The sequence below is a fragment of the Dendrobates tinctorius genome, unplaced genomic scaffold, assembly GCF_039654945.1.
Source record: "Dendrobates tinctorius isolate UK_male_01 unplaced genomic scaffold, ASM3965494v1 ptg000095l, whole genome shotgun sequence".
Classification (NCBI taxonomy): Eukaryota; Metazoa; Chordata; class Amphibia; order Anura; family Dendrobatidae; genus Dendrobates; species Dendrobates tinctorius.
In genome coordinates, this window is record NW_027361763.1 from 8,533,700 (window position 1) to 8,554,440 (window position 20,741).

The following is a 20,741-nucleotide window of genomic DNA, read 5'->3' on the forward strand; positions in this document are numbered from 1 at the left end:
AACATTGCAATAATAATAATAATAATAATAATAATAATAATAATAATAATAATAATAAAGTACTGGCTAACAAAGCCAGTAGCATGTTATTAAAAAATAATAAGTGCAATAATAAATAACAACATAATAATAGGTTATCATTATTAGACAACTGAATATGCTAATAGTAATCACTATTATTATTAATATTATTATTATTATTATTATTATTATTATTATTAACAATAATATTAATAATTTCTTATGAACTACCAATACTAATGATGCACCACTTAAAATAATAAGAATAGTTAATAGACAGCTAATAATACCAATAATAAATCAGAAAGTAACAATAATAATAAACTAATATGTAATAATGAACTAATACTACTAAATTTTCTTAAAATGTATTAAAATTAAGCTAATAATTAAACATGAGTGTAATATGGCACTACTACCACTACTACTACTAATACTACTACTACTACTAAGAATAATAATAATAATAATAATAATAATAATGCAAACTACCAATATAGCATTATTATTAATACACAAATTGTAAAAAGAATACAATAATATTAAATAATAATAATAATAATAATAATAATAATAATAATAAATAAAACGAAAAAAAAAATTGCCTTCAGTGAACATGTGCCAGTGCCTAACTGTATAAGAAATGACAAATTTCTCTCTCTCTCTATTTCTGTACTAGAAGTTCTTGGCATCCCTTCTGTCAGCTCAGTTACAGGCTGGGACAAGACTTCACATACGGAGTCAGACCACACAACACGTAGGAAAACTCTTAAAAGTTGCTGAAAATGGCGCAAAATAATAAAAAACAGCGCACATTGTAGCGGATGAGAATACAAAAGTGAAAATGAAGCAGAAAAGGGAACAGAATAAATAAATCATGGGTATTCTCTTTAATTGTCTCTAAAATCATAATTGCAAGAACCATAAAGTAAAAAAAAAAATATAAAAAAATAAAATACCGGTACATGATAAAAAAGTTATATATAGACTTAAAGCCTTGGTCACTTATTGAGAACACTTTCTCCTCTTCTTCACCCCACAATCCCCAGAATGTAAGACAATTCTAGAAAACAATATTAAGCAGGTGGTTGGAATCTTTAAAAAAAAAAAAAAAAAAAAAGATAAAAAAAGACAACAAAAATTAATTCCGAGGCCTAAATTGCACAAATGCAAAAATACACCCCTTGCCTTATACATTTTTAATGGCAGCTGGTCGGTATGAGGCAGTGGATGCAGGGGGGTGTCAGTACAGGGGGAGGGTCGGTTTGTGAAAGAGGCAAAGGGGAAAGAGACGTGCAGATGTCTGCTATTATATTATTCCCATCACAAAGGAGAAACACGAGGGAATAAAGAAAGGAAAAGCGCTCTTCCCTGTACATCAGCAGCCAAATCCCCCCTCCCCATCAGATCAGCAGCATCCTTCCAAAACGCCTGCCTGCAATGAAATCACACCAGGCAAGAGGACCATTGTTGAGCGTAGTACTGTGCTCATGGAGACCGGCTAATGCTTCCAACAACCTAAAAAAAAAAAAATATTGAAAAAAAAAAATTTGAAAAAAATTTGTCAAAAATTGCAAATTCCATTTCATTTTCTGGTACCCAGACATCTGCCATTTGCATGGAGAGTAGGATGGATGCATGCACACAACTACTCACCTCGTTGGTGCTTGCACTTGCCTCCTCCCGGTATTTTATAAGAATATAATCCCACAGGGTTTAGAGGGTAGTTGTTTTTATTGTGAGGTTGATTGTGTGGCAGGGTGAGAGTACACACAGCGGTGGCAGCAGTGGGGCTCTGCTCTCCTCTCCGGTGACAGCTCCAATGTGTTGTATGTGAGCTCTGGTCTCCAGGAGCCAGCATCAGCTGAGCTCAGCTCCGCCACTCCCCTCTATGCTCAATAGCTACGATTTTTCTCTTTTTTTCTAAACAGCTTTATTGAAACACACACAAGCCATCTGTGACATGAGCCGCCACTGTGCATCCAAGAGGGTCATAGTCAATGATTGGGGCCGGGAGGAAATAAAAAAAAAATCAGTGTATTTGATTTACTATTGTTTGGGTGTAACTCCTTCAGCTCTTCTATTCTGAGTCTGATTATACTGACTTTGTCGTTTCACCGTTACTTTTTTGCAGGTGTCTACAGTCCGGATCTTTCCGTTTATTTGTTGTATATTTTACGTCTCCGTCGGTCTCATATCTCTCTCTCCTTTTTCATATCTATTATCATATGATTATATTTATCTGATATCTACGTATCCACCTACCTGAGTTGGTAGAATCTTCTGAAATTCGAGTTTGATGAATTTTCCCTCAAATTTGATTTGCCGCAAATCTCAGTGTTAGCCAGAAAATTGGTGTTTAATACTTGGTGGGTTCCAAGGAGTGACCTGACCTGTTTTCAGCTCTTTAATGCAAACATACAGCCATAGTAATGGCTCAGTGATATCAACCTATCTGGCAAGGGAAAAGCGGATGGTAACCAATATCACACAAGGAATTTTTATAATTTTTAAAACTAAAAAAATTTCCCACAATTATCCCTATTACTTTTGTGAATGGTCGCACCATTGTGTCTTTGCCTTTAGGCAGGTGCATAACTAGGTGAGGGCTGGCGGGGATTTTTTCTCAGGTGCAGCCAGCAAGGGCGGCTGCTGGACCATCTAATGCAGTGGTCTTAGGTGTTTCCTAGGTGGTGGCATTTTGCAGCCCTTTGGGAGTGGAATATGGTCGTTTTCTGAGCTGGCTGTCAAATTGACATGTAATGTAAAACACCAGCTCTCTGCACTCACCTGTACAATTTCCCAACGAATCCAGTTCAAACTACTAACACTGACCAACAAAGCCATCCACAACCTGTCCCCTCCATATATCTCTGAACTAATCTCCCAATATCTTCCCTCACGTAATCTTCATCGGTAGAATGTAAGTCCGCAAGGACAGGGTTCTCTCTCTGTATCAGTCTGTCTGTCACGACTGCAGTCGCAGACGCGGCCCAGCAGGCGCCTCCATGCCGACGGCGAGGGAGCGGGCGACCTCCGGGGATGCAATATGGACCCTCTATACCACAGAGGGGGACCTGGCCTACCCGAACTAGGGAAGGGCATTGACCGGGATACTGTGGCAGCTGAGCATGTGGACAAGGACACGTAGGTCTTGATGACACCGCACAATTTCAGGTAAAGAAACTAAGGTTTACTTAAAGTAAAGTCACAGTACATAGACAAAACCAGGACACACGAGGTCATCAGGACATCTGGACACACGAGGTCATCAAGACATCAGGACACACAAGGTCATCAGGACATCAGGACACACGAGGTCATCAGGACATCAGGGTACACGAGGTCATCAGGATACACGAGGTCATCAGGACATCAGGATACACGAGGTCATCCAGACGCAGGCAGGGCATCAGGGTTACCCAGAGGACATCAGAGTCACCGGCAGACATCAGACGTGAGTCGTTTGGTTCCAGACATCCAACACGACCTACACGCACCACTGCAGTCATCCAGCTCCAAGCTCCAGGCAGCAGTCATCAGGTTCCAGACTGCGGTCAACAGGCTCCGGGCATCGGACCTAGGAAGGAACTCAAGCGTGATGGTGCTAACACCGCAGGATTGCTGGGCCTGCATGGAGCTAGCCCTGCATGGTAGTCAGAGCACAGCATAGTAGATGCTCAGCAGGAACACCGGTTACAAGAGTCTCAGAGTCACTGGGTGCAGGGCGCCAAACACAGAGGGATTCCAGGGACATAACACAGCAGACAGTTCAGACATGGTCAGGTACAGGATAGGTACAGGATCAAGGATTCAAACCTGGATATACCGCCTCCAGGCCAGGGTGAATTTAGACGGGGTCAGGTACAGGACAGGTACAGGATGAGGGATTCAGGCCCGGATATACCACCTCCGGGGCAGGGCGAGGGAACAGGACAAAGAAGGAATCAAGGCAGGTAATTTGGTACCATAATCGAGACAGACGAGGTCCACAGACACGAGATACACATAGCAAAGTCCAGGAGCTTTGTGAGTTGTGAGTAGCTCTGGCCTTGCCCATAGGGCAGGGTAAGTTTGTAAAGGAGCTGCCCCTCAGCAATTGGCTGGGGACAGCATTTCAAGTACACACACTAACCCTGATAAAAGCAGGGAAGGTGTGGCTGAGCACACTTTAAGCACACACAGAAACCATTACAGCACAGTCAGTGCAGGAACTGCAGCCTAGAGCACCTGGCCATGGCTGCCAGCCAAGACACACGTGGAAAGTCATGCACCAGCTGCAAATGACCTCACAACCCGTGGACAACTTCCACAGTGGCAACCAGGGACCGCACATGCGGATGGTCAAGCAGCAGAGCAAAGACCCAACACCACATGTGCAGCTGCGCAGCAGAGCAGGCTCCACGCAGGTAAAAGCCAGCAGTATCCCAGCTCAATTAGGGGGAAAGGAGTAAGGGGTTAAAGCAAAAAACATGCATTGTCACGCCGACAACCAAATATAAACAGAACGGCGTGACACTGTCATTGTAAATTTGTTTACTGTAAGCAATATGTATAACTTTGTATGTAACCCCTTCTCATGTGCAGCACCATGAAATTAATGGTGCTATATAAATAAATAATAATAGTAATAATAATAATAATAGATGCGCCTTTTCTGGGACGGATGCAAGCTGCTATTTTTAGGCTGGGGTGGCCAACATCCATGGCCCCTTTCTGTTTTAGCTTGGCTAGTTGTCAAAAATGGGGAGGACCCAATGCTGTTTTTTTTTAAATTATTTATGTAAATAATTTTAAATAAATAGCATGAAGACCCCTCTATTCTTGATAACCAACCTTGCTGAAGTTGACAGCTGAGGGTTGCAGCCCCCAGCTGTGAGTTCTGCCTGGCTGGTTATAGAAAATACAGGGAACCATGCAGTTTAATTAGTTATTTAAAGAATTAAAAAATACCTCTCTATTTTTGATAAACAGCCTTGCTGAAGCTGATTTCTCGGGCAGCTGAGAGCAGATGTTTTTAGTCTGGGAGGGTCAATATCCATGGCCCCTTTCTAGGATATTAATATCAGCTCATACTTGTCTGCCGAGCCTTTATTGCTTATTAAATATAGAGGGACTTTATGTCATGTTTTTTACGTTCATGTCGAATTTGAGATTGGCGAATGTTTTCCGGACAAGTTCGCTCATCTCTAGTCTCTGGGACTCATCTAGGACTTAGGTGCAAGCCAATTTTGCTGCAGCTAAGAAAATTACTGTTGAACATAGTCATCCTGTTTCTAACACCTCTCCCAAAGATAAGACTCGGCTTTCCATTAAAAACATCAGTTGAAAGTATTGCTGCAAAAAATTGTCTCCTAAATTCATTGGTCAGCTCCAAATTGTTCAGCAAATTAATCCGCCATGGAAACTCATTAAAAACGCATGTATGTTCTTTACCTGAGGATTTTTCCCATCTAATGTACTTCTATAGGGAAAACCCTTACAGAAAACTTAGCATATTAAAAGAGAAACTGACATGCTGTGGATTTGAAACACGCACCGAAAATCAGTTTAAGATTTGCTGGAACTCTAAAATGCTGCATTTTTGCAAAAAAAAAAAATGTGCAGCATCAAAACACATCAGAAGCTTAAAACATGTATGGTGTAAATAAAACGTATAGAATTATTTATTTTTTTAAATAGCATTCTACTCTACCTTCCTTAAAAAACCATAAGCAAGAAAGCCAAGTTTGTTGGTAGGCACATGGACAAAAAGTAACGTGAGGCTCCAGATAGCAGCTAAGTATTTGATACACTGACGATTCTGCAAGTTTTCCCACCAAGAAAGAATGGAGAGGTCTGTAATAGGGATGGGCGAATCTACTCGTTAGGACTCGTTACTCTGCGAGTAGTAGGGGACTCGCAGGAGTCGGTACTCTGCGAGTTTCCAAGCGATTACACGCACAGTAACGAGTCCAATGCAAATAAAGCTAAGTGCACACGTACCGGAACTCTCGCGGAAATTACCGCGAGAATTCCGGAATTCCATTCCGCGGGAAAATCGCATTTTAAATTCCAGCGATTTTCCGCGGAAAAACTAGCATTTTGCAAGTGTAATTAGCTTGCAAAATGCTAGCGTTTTCCAAGCGATCTGTAGCATCGCTTGGAGAACTGATTGACAGGTTGGTCACACTCGTCAAACATAGTGTTTGACAAGTGTGACCAAGTTTTTACTACTGAGGCCGCCTATGCGGCTTCAGTAGTTAAAGATAAAATGTAAAAAAAAATAAAAAATGGTGTTATTCTTACCCTCCAACGTCCCGCGCAGCCTTCCCGCCTCTCCACGCATCCGTTCCCAGTAATCCTTTGTGAAAATGCCTGCGATGACGTCCGTTCTCGCGGGATCGTGATGTCTCGCGGTTATTCGCGATGACGTCGCGCGAATGACCGCGAGACTTCGCGATCCCGCGAGAACGGACGCCATCGCGGGCATTTTCGCAAAGGACTACTGGGAACGGATGCGTGGAGAGGCGGGAAGGCTGCGCGGGACGTCGGAGGGTGAGAATAACAATATTTTTTATTTTTAAATTCTATTTTTTACAGGGATATGGTACCCAAAGCCCTGAGGACAGTCTCCTCCTCTCCTCCGGACCGTGGGTACCATCCGCAATTGTTCTGCTTACTTTCCGCATGGTGTGCACAGCCACATGCGGGAAGTAAGCGGAATAAAAAAAATAGCAGCACAGGAATCGCTGCAATACTCGCATCCCCATTCATTAACATTGGACTCGCTAGACTCGCAACGAATAGCGAGTTTCCGAGTCGGACTCGTTAGAGTCTAGCGATTCCGAGTATTTCAGGATCCCTAGTCTGTAAGTTTTTTGTAGGTACACTTCAACTGTGAGAGACAGAATCTAAAAATAAAAGCTAGAAAACCACATTGTATGATTTTTACATAATTAAACTGCATTTTATTGCATGAAATAAGTATTTGATCACCAACCAACCAGCAAGAATTCTCGCTCTCACAGACCTGTTAGTTTTTCTGTAAGAAAGCCTCTTAGGCTGTGTGCCCACGTTGCACTTTTTTAAGCGTTTTTGAAGCGTTTTTCGGGGTCAAACCGCTTCAAAAACGCTTAAAATAAGCATCCCATTAATTTTAATGCATTTTGGCCTTTTTGTGCCAATTGATGCGTTTTTTTTCCGCATAGGAAACGCTTAGCGGCTAAAAACGCAGCATGTTCATTATTTTCCGCTTCAGTCCACGTTTTTAGCTGTTTCTTATGAGTCCAGAAGACGCGCGGAAAAAAACGCATCAAAAACGGGCGGTTTTTAAGCAAAAAAACACGCAAAAAACGTGCGTTTTCTGAGAAGTCCGGTTTTATATCAGTTTTAAAACACTAACGTGGGCACATAGCCTTACTCTGCACTCATTACCTGTATTAATTACGCCTGATTGAACTTGTTACCTGTATAAAAGACACCTGTCCACTCACTCACACTCCAACCTCTCCACCATGGCCAAGACCAAAGAGTTGTCTAAGGACACCAGGGACAAAATTGTAGAACTGCACAAGGCTGGAATGGGCTACAGGAGAATAGGCAAGCAGCTTGATAAGAGGCAACAACTATTGGCACAATTATTAGAAAATGAAAGAAACACTAGATGACTGTCAATCTTCCTTGGTCTGAGGCTCCATGCAAGATGTTGCCTCTTTGGGTAAGGATGATTCTGAGAAAGGTCAGGAATTAACCCAGAGCTACACCTGGTCAATGACCTGAAGAGAGCTGGGACCACAGTCTCAAACATTACCACTACTAAGACACTACGCCGTCATGGATTATAATCCTGCAGTGCATGCAAGGTCCCCGTGCTCATGCCAGCAAATGTCCAGGCCCATTTGAAGTTCACAAATGACCTTCTAGATGATCCAGAGGAGGCATGGGATAAGGTCATGTGGTCAAATAAGACCAAAATAGAACTTTTTGTTCTCAACTCCATTCTCCGTTTTGAGGAAGAAGGACAAGTACAACCCCAGAACACCATCCCAACTATGAAGCATAGTGGTGAAAACATCATACTTTGGGGGAAGTTTAACTATTGCTGTACTCTCTAAGGCCATTAAAGGAGATTTCTGTCCAAGACAACATGTGTGAACATCTAGAAAAAAGCAGGCAGCGGCAGGATCTGGCGCATGTAGTCAGGTGGCGGCGGGTCCTAGCCGGAATCCGTCTGTGGGTCCTTGTGGCGAACTGGTGGCGAGTCCTTGTGGCGATCTGGCTTCGGGTCCTGACAGGGGTCCGGTGGCGGGTCCTGGCGGCGTTCTGGTGGCGGGTCCTGGTGGGGGTCCGGGTGCGGGTCCAGGGGTGGTCCAGCAGTGGGTCCAGCGCCGGTGGGGGGTCCGGTGTGGGTGTCCCGGCGGTGTCCCGCTGGTGGTACTGTGTAAGGGCCTGGTATCACCAGCAGGTGCCATATTGGATTACCCATCACTTGGGTATCCCAAAATGACGGTCGGCGTACTTCTGGTGCGGCGCAGTGGATTGTGGGATTCGAGGACGTCCGGACGGAAGTGGATGACGGACAATATTAGGTAATTATATAATAGATAATGTTAGTCCTAAAATGAGAAAGGTTTATTCTGATTCATGTCAGATATTGAGAACAACATGCAGATGTCTCTTTTTATATAGTGTATGGAAACTTCTAGTTTCAAGGGTACATCGATGATGTATTGATCGTGTGCCAAGGTACCCAGAAAGAATTACAATTTTCTCTGGAATAATTATCATAGAATCATAGAATCGTAGAGTTGGATGGGACCTCCTGGGCCATCTGGTCCAACCCCCTGCTCAAAGCAGGATTCGCTAAATCATCCCAGTCAGATGTCTGTCCAGCCTCTGTTTGAAGACTTCCATTGAAGGAGAACTCACCACTTCTCGTGGCAGCCTGTTCCACTCATTGATCACTCTAACTGTCAAAAAGTTTTTTCTAATATCTAATCTGTGTCTCCTCCCATTCAGTTTCATCCCATTGCTTCTAGTCTTTCCTTGTGCAAATGAGAATAAAGTTGATCCTTCTGCAATGTGACAGCCCTTTAGATATTTGTAGACAGCTATTAAGTCTCCTCTCAGTCTTCTCTTTTGCAAACTAAACATTCCCAAATCCTGCAACCTTTCCTCATAAGACAGGGTTTGCAGACCGGTCACCATTCTGGTTGCTCTTTTCTGAACTTGCTCCAGTTTGTTGATGTCTTTTTTAAAATGTGCTGCCCAAAACTGGACACAATATTACAGATGAGGTCTGACCAAAGAGGAGTAGAGGGAAATAATGACTTCACGTGATCTAGACTGTATGCTTTATATTATAATTATATATAAAGGACTAGAGTTGAGCGAAACGGGTCGAAAAAATTCAAAAGTCGCCGACTTTTAGCAAAGTCGGGTTTCATGAAACGAAACCCGACCCTAGGATGAGGTCGGCCACGAGGTCGGCGACTTACGCGCCAAAGTCGCGTTACAAAAGTTTGTTTTGCGCTCTTTTTCAGCCAATCGGGATCCACGGACACTGTGGGCAACGTGATGACATAGGCACGGGTCACCACCATCTTTCAGAAGGGCATGCAAGTGATTGGCTTGCTTTGGTGGGCGTCACAGGGGGTATAAAAGGGCGTGCACGCCGACCGCCATCTTACTTCTGCCGATCTTAGTATAGGGAGAGGTTGCTGCTGATTCTGTAGGGAGAGCGTTAGGCAGGGAAGAAGACAAAAAAACTGCTTCTGCTGCTAGCGATTTGGCCTGCACAACACACCAGTCACTGTGTGTGCAGTGCAAGGGGAGGCTATATAGTGGTGTATCAGTGGTGTTGGTTGTTGGGCTGCCTTCTAAGGCTTCCTGACATTCCTGCATTGCTATTTACCCACTGCTCCGCAAACTGCTTTTTTAAAAGCAATCCCAATTTTTTTTTTTGTCCTGCTGAGAAGAAAAAAAAACTGCTTCTGCTGCTAGCAATTTGGCCTGCACAACACACCAGTCACTGTGTGTGCAGTGCAAGGGGAGGCTATATAGTGGTGTATCAGTGGTGTTGGTTGTTGGGCTGCCTTCTAAGGCTTCCTGACATTCCTGCATTGCTGTTTACCCACTGCTGCGCAAACTGCTTTTTTAAAAGCAATCCAATCTCCCTTATCCTCTAGTCACTTTTGTCACAGCTGTGCCATCGAGCCTGTCACATAGCGCTCAGATATTCATTGGGCCTCACACAATCCAAAAGTGTCCAGTGTCCAAAAGTGTGTGCAGAGATTCAAAATCTTCCTTATCCTCTAGTCACTTTGGTCACAGCTGTGCCATCGAGCCTGTCACATAGCGCTCAGATATCAGTGGGCCTCACACAATCCAAAAGTGTCCATCCAGTGTCCAAAAGTGTGTGCAGAGATTCAAAATCTCCCTTATCCTCTAGTCACTTTGGTCACAGCTGTGCCATCGAGCCTGTCACATAGCGCTCAGATATCAGTGGGCCTCACACAATCCAAAAGTGTCCAAAAGTGTGTGCAGAGATCAAAATCTCCCTTATCCTCTAGTCACTTTGGTCACAGCTGTGCCATCGAGCCTGTCACATAGCGCTCAGATATCAGTGGGCCTCACACAATCCAAAAGTGTCCAGTGTCCAAAAGTGTGTGCAGAGATTCAAAATCTCCCTTATCCTCTAGTCACTTTGGTCACAGCTGTGCCATCGAGCCTGTCACATAGCGCTCAGATATCAGTGGGCCTCACACAATCCAAAAGTGTCCATCCAGTGTCCAAAAGTGTGTGCAGAGATTCAAAATCTCCCTTATCCTCTAGTCACTTTGGTCACAGCTGTGCCATCGAGCCTGTCACATAGCGCTCAGATATCAGTGGGCCTCACACAATCCAAAAGTGTCCATCCAGTGTCAAAAAGTGTGTGCAGAGATTCAAAATCTCCCTTATCCTCTAGTCACTTTGGTCACAGCTGTGCCATCGAGCCTGTCACATAGCGCTCAGATATCAGTGGGCCTCACACAATCCAAAAGTGTCCAGTGTCCAAAAGTGTGTGCAGAGATTCAAAATCTCCCTTATCCTCTAGTCACTTTGGTCACAGCTGTGCCATCGAGCCTGTCACATAGCGCTCAGATATCAGTGGGCCTCACACAATCCAAAAGTGTCCAGTGTCCAAAAGTGTGTGCAGAGATTCAAAATCTCCCTTATCCTCTAGTCACTTTGGTCACAGCTGTGCCATCGAGCCTGTCACATAGCGCTCAGATATCAGTGGGCCTCACACAATCCAAAAGTGTCCATCCAGTGTCCAAAAGTGTGTGCAGAGATTCAAAATCTCCCTTATCCTCTAGTCACTTTGGTCACAGCTGTGCCATCGAGCCTGTCACATAGCGCTCAGATATCAGTGGGCCTCACACAATCCAAAAGTGTCCAAAAGTGTGTGCAGAGATTCAAAATCTCCCTTATCCTCTAGTCACTTTGGTCACAGCTGTGCCATCGAGCCTGTCACATAGCGCTCAGATATCAGTGGGCCTCACACAATCCAAAAGTGTCCATCCAGTGTCCAAAAGTGTGTGCAGAGATCAAAATCTCCCTTATCCTCTAGTCACTTTGGTCACAGCTGTGCCATCGAGCCTGTCACATAGCGCTCAGATATCAGTGGGCCTCACACAATCCAAAAGTGTCCATCCAGTGTCCAAAAGTGTGTGCAGAGATTCAAAATCTCCCTTATCCTCTAGTCACTTTGGTCACAGCTGTGCCATCGAGCCTGTCACATAGCGCTCAGATATCAGTGGGCCTCACACAATCCAAAAGTGTCCAGTGTCCAAAAGTGTGTGCAGAGATTCAAAATCTCCCTTATCCTCTAGTCACTTTGGTCACAGCTGTGCCATCGAGCCTGTCACATAGCGCTCAGATATCAGTGGGCCTCACACAATCCAAAAGTGTCCATCCAGTGTCCAAAAGTGTGTGCAGAGATTCAAAATCTCCCTTATCCTCTAGTCACTTTGGTCACAGCTGTGCCATCGAGCCTGTCACATAGCGCTCAGATATCAGTGGGCCTCACACAATCCAAAAGTGTCCATCCAGTGTCCAAAAGTGTGTGCAGAGATCAAAATCTCCCTTATCCTCTAGTCACTTTGGTCACAGCTGTGCCATCGAGCCTGTCACATAGCGTTCAGATATCAGTGGGCCTCACACAATCCAAAAGTGTTCATCCAGTGTCCAAAAGTGTGTGCAGAGATTCAAAATCTCCCTTATCCTCTAGTCACTTTGGTCACAGCTGTGCCATCGAGCCTGTCACATAGCGCTCAGATATCAGTGGGCCTCACACAATCCAAAAGTGTCCAGTGTCCACAAGTGTCTACAGAAATTCAAAATCTCCCCTGTCCTATAGACACCTTGTACCTTGTTTTACATTACTATATAGTTTGTTGGATTTTGTCTACATTTCTACCAAAAATGAGGAAGGCTGGTGGAAGAGGCCATGGAATTGGGCGGGGGTTGGCAGCTGGTAATGATGGTGTTGTTGGGGGATCTGATGGTAGTGGCAAGAGCAAAATAGGACCGAATGCAGGAGGTGCTGACCCTGCGTCATCGTCTGGCTACATAAGGCCTCGAACGCTTAGTTTTCTAGGAGTTGGCAAACCGCTTTTAAAGCCAGAGCATCAGGAAAAAGTTTTGTCTTACATTGCTGACTCAGCCTCCAGCTCTATCGCCTCCTCTTCTTCAGTTGTAAAAAGTAAAAGCACTGAGTCGTCATTGGAGGCTCATGTTCATGAACCACACCTTTCCTTGTGTCCTTCACCCCAACCAAGATTGAAGGATGACGCAGGCCATACTACTGATTACTCCATGGAGCTGTTTTCACATACCATGCCTGGATTATCAAGTGAAATGGTGAATTACCCAGGCCAAGATGAATCTGACATGGAGTGCACTGATGCACAGCCGCTGATGGATGATTCTGCTGGTACATTCACTCAGAGCACTACATTGTCCTCGCAGTGTACAGAGCCAGATTCTGACCCTGATGAGACTCAGGTGCCCCTTCCCGCAGACTATACCACCATACACGGTGACACAGAGGAAGGTGCACATGACATAGAAGAGGAGGTGATGGATGACCCAGTTGTTGACCCAGATTGGCATCCATTGGGGGAAGAGGGTGCTGCTTCCAATAGCTCAGATGAGGAGCATCCACAGCAGACATCGACATCGCAACAGCTGTTATCTGGCAGGCCCGGAGCACTCCAAAGACGGGTTCCAAACATCAAAAGAGTTGCTGGACAGCTTGTCCAGAGGGTCAAAAGATCACAGTGTGCTAGGCCGCAAAATGTCTGCCAAAGTAGGAAGAGTGCAGTGTGGCACTTTTTTGACCAAAATCCTCATGATCAGGCCAAGGTTATCTGTAAGAAGTGCGCAAAGACCTTTAGCCGAGGGAAAAATCTGAAAAATTTGAATACCAGTTGCATGCTTAGACATTTAACCAGCATGCACTTGCAAGCGTGGACACAACACCAAACCTCAAGTGCCACATGTGCAACTGATCACAACGAAGGTAGTCAGCAACGCTACATTGTTTCCCCCACTGTAAGCCCACCGGTTAGCACAGCAGCAAATGTTGAGGTGTCGTTGCAAGACCACAGCAGTCAGGGAATCCCACTGTTATATCAACGAAAGACTGATTCTAGGCCATCAGAAAGAACACCAACTCCATCACCATCATCAACCCTCTCTCAGTCCGCCCTGTCCACCGCTACTTCCACCATATGCAGCTCTCAAGTCCAGCTCACCCTCCCAGACACTATGCTACTCAAGAAAGTACTCAGTCTCTCATCCGCGTACACTGGGTTTGAACGCCCACATTGCCAAACTAATCTCGTTTGAGATGATGCCCTTTCGGTTGGTGGAAAGCACAGCTTTCCGCGAACTCATGGCCTATGCAGTACCACGCTATGACCTACCCAGTCGCCACTTCTTCTCTCGCAAAGCCATCCCAGCCCTCCACCATCATGTGAAAGACCGCATTGTCCATGCACTCAAGCAGTCAGTGAGCGGAAAGGTGCACCTCACAACTGATGCATGGTCCAGTCGGCATGGCCAGGGCCGTTACGTGTCCATCACTGCGCACTGGGTTAATGTGGTGGATGCAGGGTCCACAGGGGACAGCAGTGGTGGGACAGTGCTGCCTAGCCCACGGTATAGGAAACAGTTGACTGTAGGCGTTCGACCCTCCTCCTCCTCCTCCTCCTCCTCCAGAAGCGAAAGCTCGTCCACAGAGCGCAGTCGTACGAGCACTCCATCTGCAGCTGCCACTGTTGCACACGATGTGTCCCCCTATCGAGCAGCTAGTGGAAAGCGTCAGCAGGCTGTGTTGCAGATGATGTGTTTGGGTGACAGACACACTGCCGAGGTGCTGGCCGAGTACTTGAAGCGACAAACTGAGTCATGGCTGGGCAGTGTACATCTTGAGGCAGGCAAGGTAGTTAGTGATAACGGCCGTAATTTTGTGGCAGCCATAGCCCTTTCAAAACTCAGCCACATACCTTGCTTGGCTCACACCTTGAACCTGGTGGTGCAGTGCTTCCTCAAAAATTATCCGGAGTTAACAGCCCTGCTCCAGAAGGTGCGAAGACTGTGCGCGCACATCCGCCGGTCGCCTGTACACTCCGTTCGTATGCAGAAGCTGCAGCGATTGCTCCACCTTCCCAACCACCGCCTCATTATCGACATTGCAACAAGGTGGAACTCCACCCTGCACATGGTGGAGCGGCTGTGCGAGCAGAGGCAGGCCATAATGCATTTGTGGGAGGATACACGGCCAGGCACTTTGAGAGCAGACATGGAGTTGACAGGTGTGCAGTGGTCGAAGCTGAAAGACCTTTGTAAAGTCCTTCAGTGTTTTGAGGAATGCACACGGCTGGTAAGCGCAGACGACGCCATCCTAAGCATGAGCATCCCACTTATGCGTCTGCTCATGCAAACTTTGACGCACCTTAAGGAGCAGGCGTCTGCAGCCAATGTTGATGAGGAGGAAGAGGAGGAGGGAATCCTTGATGACATTCAGCCATTGTCTGCTCAGGGACCTCTCCTGGACGAGGTGGAGGAAGAAGAGGAGGAGGATGATGATGATGGGGATGATTACTTAGGGGAGGAGGATGCATCTCATGGGGCAAGTGAAAATGTTGGCGTGGCAAGGTCTGGTACAGGGTTTGTGCGTGACTGGAGGGATGTGGATTTGCCAGAAAGTGCTCCTCCACCCAGCACTCGCAGTGCATCATTGACACCGGGAACATTGGCCCACATGTCAGATTATGCCTTGCGGATCCTAAAAAGGGACCCCCGCATTGCCAAAATGATGAACGATGACGACTACTGGTTGGCCAGCATCCTGGATCCACGCTATAAAGGCAAATTACAAAACATCATGCCACAGGAGAACCTTGACCTAATATTGGCTAATAAACAAGCAACTCTGGTAAATCGGTTGCTTGAGGCATTCCCAGCACACAGAAGCGGTGATGGTTCTCACACGAGCCGTACGGGCCGGGGGCAGCTTGGCAGAGGTGTTCGTGGTGCACACAGCAGAAGTGGCGTTGGAGACAGGGGTTTCATGACAATGTTGTGGACTGATTTTTCAAATACCGCTCACACAACTGGTAATACTGCATCGATGGAAAGTGACAGGAGACAGCAGTTGTCAACTATGGTTACAAACTACTTTTCCTCCCATATCGATGTTCTCCCACACAGGTCATTCCCCTTTGACTATTGGGCCGCTAAACTGGACACGTGGCCTGAATTGGCCCAATATGCCTTACAGGAGCTCGCTTGCCCAGCTGCAAGTGTGCTATCGGAAAGAGTCTTCAGTGCAGCTGGATCAATCCTGACAGAAAAAAGGACCAGTCTGTCTACCCAAAATGTTGATGATCTAACCTTCATTAAAATGAACCATGTATGGGTTGCAAAGGATTTTGTCCCACCTTCCCCTGATGACACATAGGTTCCCAGAAAACTGCCTCGCTTTTGTCCTCCTCTTCCTCGGACTTGCCCAATCCCGCCCTTTGCAGCACCTGAATGTCCAGCCAACACATCAACATATGCCATTTTTGAAACCTCTCTAAGTGGGCTGCCCACCCCCCCAATGGCTGGGGTCAACACCTGGCGCCCCCGGGCAAGTGCCGTTGCTCTGAACAGGTGGATGGGCCCATAGATGGCCGACGGCACTAGCACAGGGCCCCTCATACTACAATACAGTGTCTCTGACGGTCACCCACCGTCAGAAACACTAGCGTACTATGAAGAGCCCTGTGCCAGTACCGTCGACCACAAGTGTGCCCCCTGCTTGGTCATGGCAACAACACTTGGAAGTTGCAATACTTAACTATCACTGCTCCACCACTGTGTAATCTGGGCAGTTAAATTCTTCACAGGGACGGCCACTAGAAATTTGGTGTATTGATCGATGTTGGTTAAGATGTAGCTTTGCCCTGTCCTGCTGGCCTCTACCTTCAGATGATCAATGGCTACCATTTGTAATGGACGTCAACTTACAAGCGGATGCAGTGGTGCTTTATGATCACCTTTCACAGTTATGATAGTCACAGACGTGTGACATTCCTGCCACCATTTTTCAATGTCTCCTCTCATGCCAATCCAATAGAATCGCCTACAGCCTGTGGCTTCTGTCTTTACCCTTTCTAACCTTTGTGCAATCACGTGCAATCCATACTGGGCCTAACACCGTCTGAGCCTGCCTCCTGAGACATATATTTTGAATGTGTACGCTATCCATACATGTTATCCGGGGATACGGTACCCTTTCTAACCTTTGTGCAATCACGTGCAATCCATACTGGGCCTAACACCGTCTGAGCCTGCCTCCTGAGACATATATTTTGAATGTGTACGCTATCCATACATGTTATCCGGGGATACGGTACCCTTTCTAACCTTTGTGCAATCACGTGCAATCCATACTGGGCCTAACACCGTCTGAGCCTGCCTCCTGAGACATATATTTTGAATGTGTACGCTATCCATACATGTTATCTGGGGATACGGTACCCTTTCTAACCTTTGTGCAATCACGTGCAATCCATACTGGGCCTAACACCGTCTGAGCCTGCCTCCTGATGTATAGACATATATTTTGAATGTGTACACTATCCATACATGTTATCTGGGGATACGGTACCCTTTCTCATCTTTGTGCAACCACGTGCAATCCATACTGGGCCTAACACCATCTGAGAATGATAGATGGGGCCCACCATACACTGGAACATTCCAAAGGTGGACATCAGACACTGGAGCAGCATTTACAGGGCCCATTATACACTAGAGCATTAGAAATGGGGCCCATTATGTTTGGAGCATTATTTGGGCCCATAAGACAGTAGAGCTTCATCCATGGGGACCAACATATACTGTAGCATTATGTGGAGCTCATCATATACTGTTTCAAACATTATATGGGACCAATGATTATGTATGGAGAAATAGATGGGCCTCATCATGAGATGTAAAAAGTGAGGTATTTTTCATTGTACTATACCGCTATTTCTCTGCCGTATCGGAGCATGATGAGTTGTGGTATGTGTTAAAGGGGCGCTCTTTCGCCCAGGGCACATGAAAACCTGGAGCCAGCCCTCCCCCCCCACAGTCTGTAGCCAAATAACCCCAATTTTTCAGTGCGTAACTTGTATTATGAAGTTAATTAAGGTTGACAAGCTTAAGTAAGAAGAATTGATGCTTTTGGCATTCAAATGGGCACTGTTGGTGTGTTTCCTGTCCTCCTCTCACTGCCGACTTTTATTCCCCATTGACTTACATTGGGTTTCGTGTTTCGGGACGACCCCGACTTTTCCCTATAATCGGACGATCTTGCTCGACCCGACTTTTGGAAAAGTCGGGTTTCACGAAACGAAACGCGACCCTAAAAAACCAAAAGTCGCTCAACTCTATAAAGGACCTTAATATTCATCTCACACACAGTATCAGTAGTTAACAGATTAAATTTCTTGACATCTCTGTTCATGTTAATGTTTGTGGATGTTGTTTGGTATCCCGGGACCAGGGGCTTCTTCCCTGTCTCTAGCAATAGAGGTGGCTCTAGCTATCACTGTTCCTTGGATTACTCCAATGGTGAAGACGTTAGGGCCACATACCTTGCTGAGCTCATGAATCTGCTCTCAATCTGTTCCCTTCCCCCACCCAGGGAAGAGGTGAGTAGTAGTGTAATGCTATTCACCAGCCAGACTAACAAGGTAATACGAACAAGGATAAATGAAAATACCAATCATACAAATATGCACTCACAAAAAACAGAGGAATACACTGGGGAGTGGAGGATGGGGTGAAACCAAAGTAGGAGATGGAGAGGATTTGCGCACAACCAAAACCAAATAACAGTCTTAGATAAATCCACCAACCATCTTCTCAAAGATCAACTCTCTCCCAACTTCTGAACCATGCAGCAATGAAGCTAACTCTGGCAATGCTTACTTCAAGTCAAGTTTATATTGGAGAATGGAGTGGTAAACAGTGAACAGCTGAGAGCCTTAATGCAGGAAAGCTTCCAGGAGCTATCAACTGAGCAGATTAACCCTTGCACTTCTATAAGAAACCTGCACCACTTAATATGAAGGAGAAGTGCTTCTAGTCAGTGCAGGAATAATCAGACATCGCAGTCCTCTGGCTTTTCTCTGTAGCGGTAAGCCCGTGACATTGGATTTGTTAAAACTGATCTTTTTCGGAAAGGAACCTCAGACAACACTTTTACTCCATGCCATTTCACCCAAGACACCTCATTAAGAACATCCCGGTTGGAGGGTTCCTCTGTGCCAGAAAACTAGAAAACTATGTTCAAAGGATCAGCTTTTTGAAAAACAGGCCAATGACCTATGTACTTAGTTTAAGGCATGAGGTTATGGCAGAATGAGTAAGTGTCAAGCATACTCAAGGGCCTGCCAGAGTGAACGATCAACACTTCTGAAAAATAAGCTGCCAATTGACAAGTACAATTCCAAGGTACATTGCATCTTTGATTATAATTCAAGAATAGCTATTCACAGCATTACAGAAACACTGGCCTGTATTGCTACTTGATAGCAAATTTCCTAAAGTCATTTCCAGTGTTCCCTCAGTGATATCAAAGAATTTATGGAACTGATTGGTACATAGTTATTATAAGCGGCCAGCCCAAGGATTTTTTGGGGTTCGAAAGGACCAGCCTGGGCTATTCTTCATGTGGCAAATGTGTGGCATGCAAGAATATCATACCTGCCAAAGTAGTTATTTATTCATACAATTACAAGGTCTATATCATCACTCACCATATTAATTGTACCACCAAGAGGGTCATTTCTTATGCCACATGCCCCTGCAAACTTATATAGATGAGAATGACAGCTCTAAAACTGAAGAAACTGTGTTGGAGTATAACAATCGCTAGGTGCGGCTGATATACTTCTATAGTCAGTCAAACATACTGACAAGTCCTGTGGGATCCACACCTGGTTCATTTTAATAAATGTTAGCTTGCCCACATTGGCTGTGGACAGGCGGATGAGCCAGTCTGTGGTCACACCCTGTGCCAAGCTCAACACACGTTCCGAAAGTAAACTTGCTGCTTGGCAGGCCAGCAAGCTCAGACCATGTGTCAAATTTGGAGACCCAGAAATTAAATGGGGCAGACCCTTCTGTGGTATCCCACATGGTGGCCATTTCTATGGGATACCAGATATATAGTGTGTTCATATAAATGCTGTGAATTTTTATGTGGACTGTGCATTTTACATAGATTGTGATACCTGCTGATAGGCAACGCAAAAAAGGTTAATCTTCCCCTCCCAGGCTTGATCAGGTGACCCAGCTCTGTGCTAATATGCAGAAGGTTCTGGAAAAATGCCTCAGGGCAGTTAGCCAATGACTGCAGCTTTACAGTCACACAGAAGGGGGAGGAGCCAAGTCCTGGGGGAGAGTTTTAAATCTGAAGGGGCAGTTGGTGGTCGGACATCTTAAGAAGAGGAAGCCATTTTATAGGAATAAGAATTACCTCAGGGCAGAAACAGAGCACAGTGCTGAAGAGATAGACTTAATAAAACCAGAGGTTACTAAGGCTTTGTGCACACGTTGCGGATTCCGCTGCGGGTTTTTCCGCGCGGAACCGCAGGTAAAACCGCAGGTAAAGTGACCTGCGGTTTTCCTGTGGTTTGGTCTGCGGTTTCACACCACTACTATGTTAAATGTGTGAAACCGCTGCGGAAACCGCACAAACAATTGACATGCTGTGGTTTGTAAACCGCAGCAAAACCGCGCGGAAAAAATCACACCGTGAGCACAGCGTTTTTGAAACCCCATAGGGTTTCATTGTACTGTATAATATCAGCGGAACTGCTGCATTTCCGCAGGGCCAAAACCGCTGTGGAAACACAGCAGAATCCGCAACGTGTGCACATAGCCTAAGATCTGCCTGTCTATAGGTACACAGCAATCATCAACCGTGAGTGTAATCCCGTACCTCAATTTACTGCTGTTTGTAAATAATAATTTGCCCCATTACCTGCAGTAAAAAGACTTCTGTTTCAAATTCTTATGGCTGCTTCATGACTGGGGCTGTAATGCACCAACTGCTACCGCCATCATCATCTTCTGCCTAGAGGCAGTTACTGTTACGACGGCGGAACACGCTTAAAAAAAATATAAATAAGCGTGTTCGCCGCCCGGGG

The 20,741-nt window shown here is 45.5% G+C and overlaps 1 protein-coding gene across 1 annotated transcript in view; it reads right to left on the reverse strand.

The window, feature by feature from the left end:
• The window catches only part of LOC141098747 (catenin alpha-2-like), a 767,899-nt gene extending 765,998 nt beyond the window's left edge, over nt 1-1,901 (reverse strand). The window contains exon 1 of the mRNA XM_073586719.1: nt 1,678-1,901. The gene's annotated coding sequence lies outside the window, so the exon portion shown is untranslated. The remainder of the gene's footprint in view (nt 1-1,677) is intronic.
• Between the last annotated feature and the right edge of the window lie 18,840 nt (nt 1,902-20,741).